Raw genomic sequence first — 8,858 nt, 5'->3', positions numbered from 1 at the left:
TCTGCAACATGTATCCAACATCAGGCACAGACTTGCTACATGGTGCTTCACTAATCCAAACATCATCTAGTCATCAAAGTATACTTCCAGGAACTTATGAATGAACTCTTTGAATGCTGCTATGACTACGTGGGAAAATATCACAGGCACATTCTTGAATCCAAACGGCATTACAGTGTATTGAAAACAACCCCACTCCATCGCAAAGGTCATTTTTCTCCTATCATCGGGCGTGATATTAATCTGATGATACCCAAAAAACCCATCAGTAAAGGAATAGGCCTCTTGCCCTCCAACATTGTCTAACACTTCATCTATAAACGATGTTGGGAATGGGTCGTGGACACACACATCATTAAGCTTCCGCAGATCTATGCAAATCTTTATTTCACCTTTTTGTTTCTTTTCCTAAACCACCATTGGGCTCACCCAATCAGATTCCTCAACTAGTTCTATGATACCTGCCTCCAGCATCTTATCCATCTCTTGTCGAACCTTTTCCTTGTATTTAGGATTAAGGCGATATGGCCTCTGTTTAATAGGCTTCGCGTTCGACTTCAGAGTGATCTTCATAACACCCAAATTGCCAACTATGCCTTTCAAATTCGAAAAAATTGTAGGGAAGAGATCCTCGTATTCACAGAGTAACTCAACAACTTTATCCACAGTAGTGTCATCCCAATAATATCCAACCTTCACGAACTTCGGTTCTGCTTCAGTGCCAATGTTTACTTGCTTTGTCTTCAACGACGAAGAGATGTCTAGGTTTTCTATTTGTGGGCCTTCAACTTTGCAATGCCCTTCTACCTCTGGAATATTAATGTTTCTCAAATCTTCATCCTCTTCTTCAGCGGTCACATTGTAACATTCCAACGCATGGTGCAACTAGGTGCTCCAATATGGTTGGGTCCATTCCATAGGCTTCTTTAGCATTCTGAAGATAACACCTTAATTTCTTGTAGCACTTCATCGATGCTTGCGAAGTCGTCTTCAAAGCTGAAGGTTAATCAGAACCCTTCCCTCAATATATCCCATTCCATAGTGCCATGGCGGAGCTCCATTTCTAGATACCTGTTCATGGGAATTGTATCCAAAGTATGGAAAAATATGTGTACCCATTCTGGCTGCGATTTCATTCCCCATGCTTTAGTCCATTTCGCTAGGTTATGACACAGATCATCCCTTCCATTGTATTTATCATTCATTTTGGTGTTAACACGCCTAAACCGCAACTTCATCATTCTTCTGTATTCTCGCAATCCAGCAAAACTATCCTTATGTGTGCCCCACCATCGTGTGGGTGTAGAGCGCAGTGCCAACTCTAATGCTTGGAAGCGGTGATCCTCAAGGACATCATGCTCAAATTCATCCAAAAACAAATCTACATCAGTTAATCCATCATAATAGGGTAATTTCCCTATCTCAGATGAAACACAGCGTAGCGACTCTCCCGATCCCATGCAATCATCCCATCTGTTGTCGGATTGATCTAGTCCTAATCTTGTGCTATATTTTGTAGATTTGATCTAGTTCATCATCACTTTCTTCATAATCATGGACTGGTTCAGTATATCTCTCCCCTTCTGCAGGATCTAGCGACACTATAACTCAGCGAATTTCTTTCAAAGGACATCATCCTCTTTTTCAAATCAACTACCCCATTCATGTCAATAGCCCAGTAAATTCTCAGGAGCATGGGGTATGGATTACTGTCATCGATGATTTCTATAACCTGAAATTCGGTCATCGTGCTCACACCTACTATATCAACTGGTACTCCAGATAATCATCCCATGGGGATGATTTTCTGTTGATTCGCCATTCTGAGCTAAATTAGACACCACTACAGCACAGGTCTCCCCATTTTTTCCCATGTTTGTTTTGGTAATACATTCACATCGGACCCTAGATCTAAGATGACCTGGTCCATCTCATAATCACCGATCTGTGCGGTGAGCCTCATCTCGCGCCTTGTTTGTGCCTTATGTTTGCCAATTTTTCTGACCACCCGGTGTCCATCAGGGACCTTCTCTTCACTGGCGCATTTGTTTATTAATTCCTGTAGGCCCTCCACAACTTTGTTATCACGTAGCAGTCTTATGCATGTCTCCAAAAACATACAACCTCTGCAGAAACGTAGGTTTCTTACACCTTTTCCTGGCTTCTTGAGGTGGAGGCCTCAACGAAGCTCTTCTTGGCTTCCATAAATTTTTCGTTAGTGCAGTCCAAATCAAAGCCAACTTCATTCTCTGGGGCCTTGCGGACCCATCCGTCCTCTTCAGGATATTTACCTTTATCATCGCCAATCGTTATTCCACTTCTCAGCACTATATTCACATTGGCAACAAGGTTGGAAAGAACTTTATGGGAGAAATCCACAATTTCCTTAATATATTCCATACCCAACTCCATGGTATCCCTACCATCCACCTCCACCACAACCAAAACCTCAACCACATCCATCTCAAATATCTACTGCCTCTCAACTACCTGTACCACCATTTCCAAAACTACACAAGGAAGTAGCTCAACCCACTTACAATGATGAGGTACAGTACTTCCAAACAACTCCTCTTGATCTAAATGGTATTCTTGTTACCTCAGGAAGAGTATTAAAAAAAAGAGATTCTCTTGATGTCATTAAAGGACAAAATTCATAAAAAGAAGATTCAAATGAATCATGGGTTGCACTTGATGAAGAGCGGACATTAGAATGAGATATTGAGAAAGACCCCTCATGTTTACCATCAAATTCTCCATGCTTTCAAGAGAATAATCATAAAAAAGAGAAAGTTTGAATGTCATGGTAGAAGAGGACATAGAAAGAGATCCAAATGTGTAAGTGGAACAGGGGAATCACAACTATATTGAAATATGGTTATAGATAATCATTAATTTGTAGCAACACACTCTTCTTCAACAATTTCTGATCTCATCTCAGTTAAATCATTTGGTCTCTCATATTCAGGTACATGTCAAAGCAAATATTTCAAGCCTACACATGATTTTATCTGTCATCTTGATTTGCACATGGATCCATCGGAAGTATTCCTATACTTGAATGGATTTTGTTTTTTTTCAAGTAGAGTAGGATAGAAAAATAAAATAAAGTAAATGGAAAAATAATAAAATAAGAGGAAAAGAATAAAATTTGAGGTGAAAACCTCCTTTGACGCACCTAAGGTTGGTTCATTGATTGAAAATATCCATGAGGCGGTAAATGGGTTGTAAAAAGAGAAAAATAAAAGATCCTAGCTAAAAACCTTCTTTGAGGCGCCTAGGCAGACCTACTAGTTGAAAACCTCATTGAGACAACTAGTAGGCCTAAAAGAAAAATTGAAAAAAATGAAAAAAAATCTTTGCTCCATGTATCTCTCTCTGATGAATGCGGGTTCTCTCTAACCTTTACAAGAAAAAAAAACAAGTTAGCAACAAAAGACAAAGTTCATCAAAAATCTAGTCAAAGTAAGTCAAACTTTGGCTTCTCCTCCTTTTCTCAGATGCTCCAACAGGACCAAGGCCGTGTCAACCCATCACCTTCATCCATTTCCAACATCCAACCATCATTTCCAAGCCTTCCCATTCATTTTCCTCGTTGTCCTAAAATGCTACAAGAGGGTTCTATTTTGCTATTGGAGGCTAAAATACACAGGGCATAAATTGTTTTTACAATATCTCAAAAATGGTGCATCTATTAGCCGAGTTGTTTCATGCGGAGATGCATATGGATGATGGTAACATCCTTAAGCAATTTAAGCAAATTCTAGTGCACACGTTTCAAGAAATTGGCCTCCATCACCTACAACCTTTTTTATTTTTTTTCTCTAGATTTGTGCATCCACTAGCCAAGATTTTTTATGGGGAGGTGCATAAGGATGATGGAAAGAGACACAAAAAAATTCAAGTCAACATAGTCTACCATTTGATAGATATGGATAAAACAATTTTTCTAGACGAGATTGTCCTAAAATGCTACAGGAGCAGCCAGAAGTGTTATAGGAGGTAGATCTGAATTGAGAAAGAGGCCAAAAGGTCACGTCTTCTTTAGGAAATGCTTAGAGAGTTCCACGAGCATCACTTTCATCACCCATCCACTCCATCTAGCCAAAAGTGAGCTTCAATTTCCACTCTACCATACATAAAATAAACACAAAAAAGCTCTCCTTTCAATTTTTCCACTACCTACACCAATTCCTAATGATTTTAGCCCTATCCTTATATCTTTTATGACTTTCCCTCAATCTTACATGAAATATGAGGTCTAAAAAGAGGAATTAAGTGAATACTACAGGGAGGAGATTCCTCTTGTAGAAACTTGTAATGTTACAACATAACTCAACATTAATTTTTTTTTCACCCATAGAGCATAAGATACAACCATCTTGAGCATCATGAATCCATTTCTAAAGTTGATAAGGGGAACACCCTCCTTAGGAAGCATTCGATCCACTCCACCACCAGTAGATTAGACACTGGGAAGAAACCTACACACATGATAATTTTATCAGTCAAAGAATCATCAATCTATGAAGACATGTGTAGAAGAAAGAAAAGGAAATCAACACCTTCAAGATTATCATGTTATGAGGACCAGCTCTAGCATGCAGTCATATCCAACAACTCGATATCATAGGTGGGAACAGGTATGCTTTTTTCTTCACCTCTCTTGTTGAGCATATTATGGTTAAAAAATATTGTTTTCAATGCACACGAGAGAAGGTTTTATAAGCAGAAGGTGGTCAGTAAACTTGCCCACCCTCGACTAGTAAGACTATCGTTTACTCAAATACCCATGCAACATGGAGAAGTCAAAGTGGAGAAAGTGATAATTACGATGAATGAGAACTATATCACCAAGCACATTGAGCCCACTACCACAGAAAGAAATAAAAAAGCAAGGCTGAACTTTTGTTGTATCGATGCTCATTTACAAAATAGTTAGAGAGGCTCATTAAGGCATCAAAGGTCAAGCTAGATGCTAGCAGGGGCTGCCTAGTGTGCTACAGAAAAGACACTGAGTTGATTTTCATGTGCTACAAGATCGAGCATAACTCCTATAGGAGAAACATGATTGTTACAAGAGAAACATGGTTGCTACAAGAGAGACAGACTGTGTGCTACATGAGATAGAGTAGGTGCTACAAGAGACAGACTGTCTGCTACAAGATTGTCCCAAGAGGAAAACCAGAGCCCTATCTTGAGAATTATTGGCCCTGAAACCCTATAATTTCGAAGGATTCTACAAGGAAGCGGTAAGTACTTGATCTCTCACCTCTTACAAACACAAATTCTATTATTTTTTGCAAAATTCTTCCACTAAACACCCTATAGTAGAACCCTGAGAACAAAAAACTTTGAAGTGTGGAATTTTCTTGTTAGGATGAGCATTATGATGGGAAAATAAACTTGTTTTAAAATTTTCATACCTCACTCATCAACAAAAATCACTCCTCATCTTGCCATAAGTTGAAATCTTACGTGCTCAGAAATTGATAATTGGTAGTAGGGTTCCCTTCCACAAACCTTGAGAACACAAGGACAAATTTTGTTGACATGGATAGACAAGCTTTTCTGGACTTGAAGAGACAGTCAGTGATATCTCTACAGAAGAAGAAGAGGTTTGAATATAAAAGGAAAAGGTTGAAACAAAACAAAAAGGTGCCTAAAAAAATAAGAACAAAGGATAAAAGGAGAATAAAAAACAAACTAAAGAGATAACCTCCCTCCAAGACAAAAGAAAGGATCCACAAGCCTCTTGGAAGAATCCAAGCACTAGGGGAGCCCTGACCAAACAACTAAAAGAATAATATACCCTACTACAGGAAGGCATAAAGCTGCTACATGAAGGCAGAAAGTTGCTATAGGATGGTAGAATGTTGCTACAGGATAGTGTTGGACAACTACAGGACAGATCAGGGAGACCACTAGGGCAATGAATACGACACAATTAGGTCACTAAGTTGCTCAATGGATGAGCAACTCTTTCAGCAGGGGAGTATGATGGGCCTCCAAATTAGACATAAATTAAGGCCCATCTGAGCATCCTTCAGCACATTAAACCTCTCTTTTTGCATTAGATGACATATTTTTAACTTTAATATGTTCAATGAAAAGGTTTAGATATAATTTCCTATGTGTGCCTAATATTATTTATTTTTGTAGAATATTGTGCGGATATTTGGCAGATTATGAAGATTTGGAGGAGGAGATAATTTAGGAACTTTCTCCCTGCTATAGGAGGATCAATATTGGATAATAAATGAACAAGATATTATGAAATTAGTGCACAAATTCTGGAGCTCCAGTGATTGAGAAAATATAGGAATGTGCTCCTTGTCATTTAATGTCGATTCCTAGTGTTGAGAACCAAATCCACTATTTGAGGTATTTTGGAGGGGAAATCTTCCTCCTTTCAAGGATAATGCTTCCTCACCATTTTTTATAAGTACAAATTCGAATTGGCCTCTAGGAGAAGGTATTTCTTATTCTTCTTGTGGAGAAAACTTGTTATTTAGTAGCTCCACTTTCATTTCTAGCAGGGATGTACTTGGATGGATTCAAATAATGAAGTTTGGTGCCATTTTTAGCTTCTAAAGTTTGGGTTACTTCATAGGACTCTAATTTTCCTTGGACTTGGCCATCCTAGGAGCCTCATATTCCTCTTGTACAATTTATTTATTTTCTTTGAATGTCTTTTTCACTTGCATCTCTTATTTCTGCATTTACTATTCATGTTTTTTTTGTTGTAGGTTACATTGGTTAAATGATTGAAGTGATTTTTTAAAGGTTATTTATAGATTCAAAATCATGATGCATCCTTATAACATCTTTGAAAATTCATCTCTATCATTGAGCTACTTGGATTGAGTTACTAGTTCACCAATCTAGAATTTCTAGAAGTCCCTTGTAGCAACATAGTAGTAATTTTATGCTATTTTTAGAACGTGTTAACAAGCTTCATTTGAGTTTATTACATTTGAATTAGGTCATAAAAATATTCAAATTAATAACAAAAATTACCCCATATCATTTTCACTTGATTAGGTTAGGCATTTGATAGGTTAACTAGCTCACTCGTTCTTGACTTTCCATTTTTTAGAGTAGTAATTTTATGCTATTTTTTAGCACATGTTAATAGGGGTATTTTGGAGTGATTACACTTTGAATGGAGTCCTAATACATCCTACTTAATAAAAAAAACTCCCATCCCATTTTCATTTTATTTAGTTGGGCATTTAGCAAGTTATATCCTCCTGTAGCACTCTTGTAGCCCTCCTATAGCACCTGTGTAACTTGACCAAATTTGCTCCAAAAGTTTGGTTTTCATCTCTTAGGCTTGAATAATTACCCCTAGGCTCTAACTCCATGATTAGGGAAGAATAAACACCACATAGGACTTTCCTTTTTAAAAAGTAGATTAGGCCTATTTCTTTGAATTTATGCTATTGGGATTTTAATTACAAATTGTTGTTCTTGCATAGGATTAGTTTCTTTTCAAGGTAAATTTTCACATTTTGAAATTAGACTAATGATTCACATTGTCTCAAGTAGATCAGTGTTTACATAATGCAAATAGACAAGTAATTTTCATTCTTGCAAATAGCATAACCTTTACCTTCTTGCAATTAGGATTAGTGTTTACATTTGAGCAAGTCACATTTCAATTTCTTGCAAATAGAGTAACATTTCCATTTCTTCAATTAGTTTAGGATTTGATTTCATGACATTCACTCAATTACATTAGATCAACGAAATAAGGACGCATTATATGTTACACATGTAGTGTTGATACCTCTTAAGTTTGTACGATACCTTGAGTTAATAATTATAGTTGGTAGCCTTGGGAGTTCCAACATTCCTGTTGCAATATTGAGGCTCATCACATGGTTTCATCAAGTCCTCTTATGGTGTTAACTATTTCATCCACTCAAAGAAATAATTTGGCTATGACTTCGTCCTCTTTCATCTTTGGTGATTTGAATTTCATTTTGTAGCCTCGGACTTTGGATTTCTTTACTTTACTACCACCTTCATAAAAAATATTCATCTTATTCCATATGCCTTTGGTTTTTGTGTAGTGAATGAGTTTAACTAATTCATATTTAAGAAAACCACTTGGGATTTCATTCATATCTTTAGCATTGTTAGTGAACTCAAGCTTAACATATTTACTCACCAAAACATCTAGCTTTGTATAACTAGTTTGTACAGACATTTGCACCAAGAGACATTATGTAGGTTCTCATTCATACCTTCCGTAAGGCATAATTTGTTCCAGTGATCATTGGGAATTTATTGGTGGAGTGTAAATCCTATTTAGACATTGTATTAGATCTACCTTCTAGTTGTTAGATCGTTGTTAAAGGAACCAACTCTAATACCATTTTTTACAAACCATGATAATATTGAGAGGGGTTGAATCAATATTATGGTCAATTTTAATAATTATTAAAACTATCCAATATTTCAATTCATTTAGCATTCAATCATGTAAACAACACATAAGAAAACATAGAAACACCAGATGTACATGGAAACCCATAAAGGGAGAAAACAACACAACTTATGTCTAAATATTTTTGAGGGTTATAACCTACTATTACATCAAGTTTCCTGGCTCCAACTAGTGTAAGGAGACACCCATCCCTTGAATCTACAAGCACCCACTTGAAGGAAGCACTAACTCGCTAATCATTATAGGCTCCAACCTAAAGGAGGCACTAACCCCCTAGTGTGCAATCACCAACTTGTTTGAGGCACCAACCTTCTAAATATGTTTGTAGGCACCAACCACCAATAGTTACACTATAAACCCCCCTTTCATAATATTTTCATACTAGGTCCATTCATTAAATACT

Source organism: Pinus tabuliformis, chromosome 8, assembly GCF_031772625.1.
Source record: "Pinus tabuliformis cultivar Carrire ecotype Pingquan chromosome 8, CPIR1, whole genome shotgun sequence".
NCBI classification, from domain to species: Eukaryota; Viridiplantae; Streptophyta; class Pinopsida; order Pinales; family Pinaceae; genus Pinus; species Pinus tabuliformis.
The sequence above is the reverse complement of the archived record's forward strand: the minus strand, read 5'-3'. Positions refer to the sequence as shown.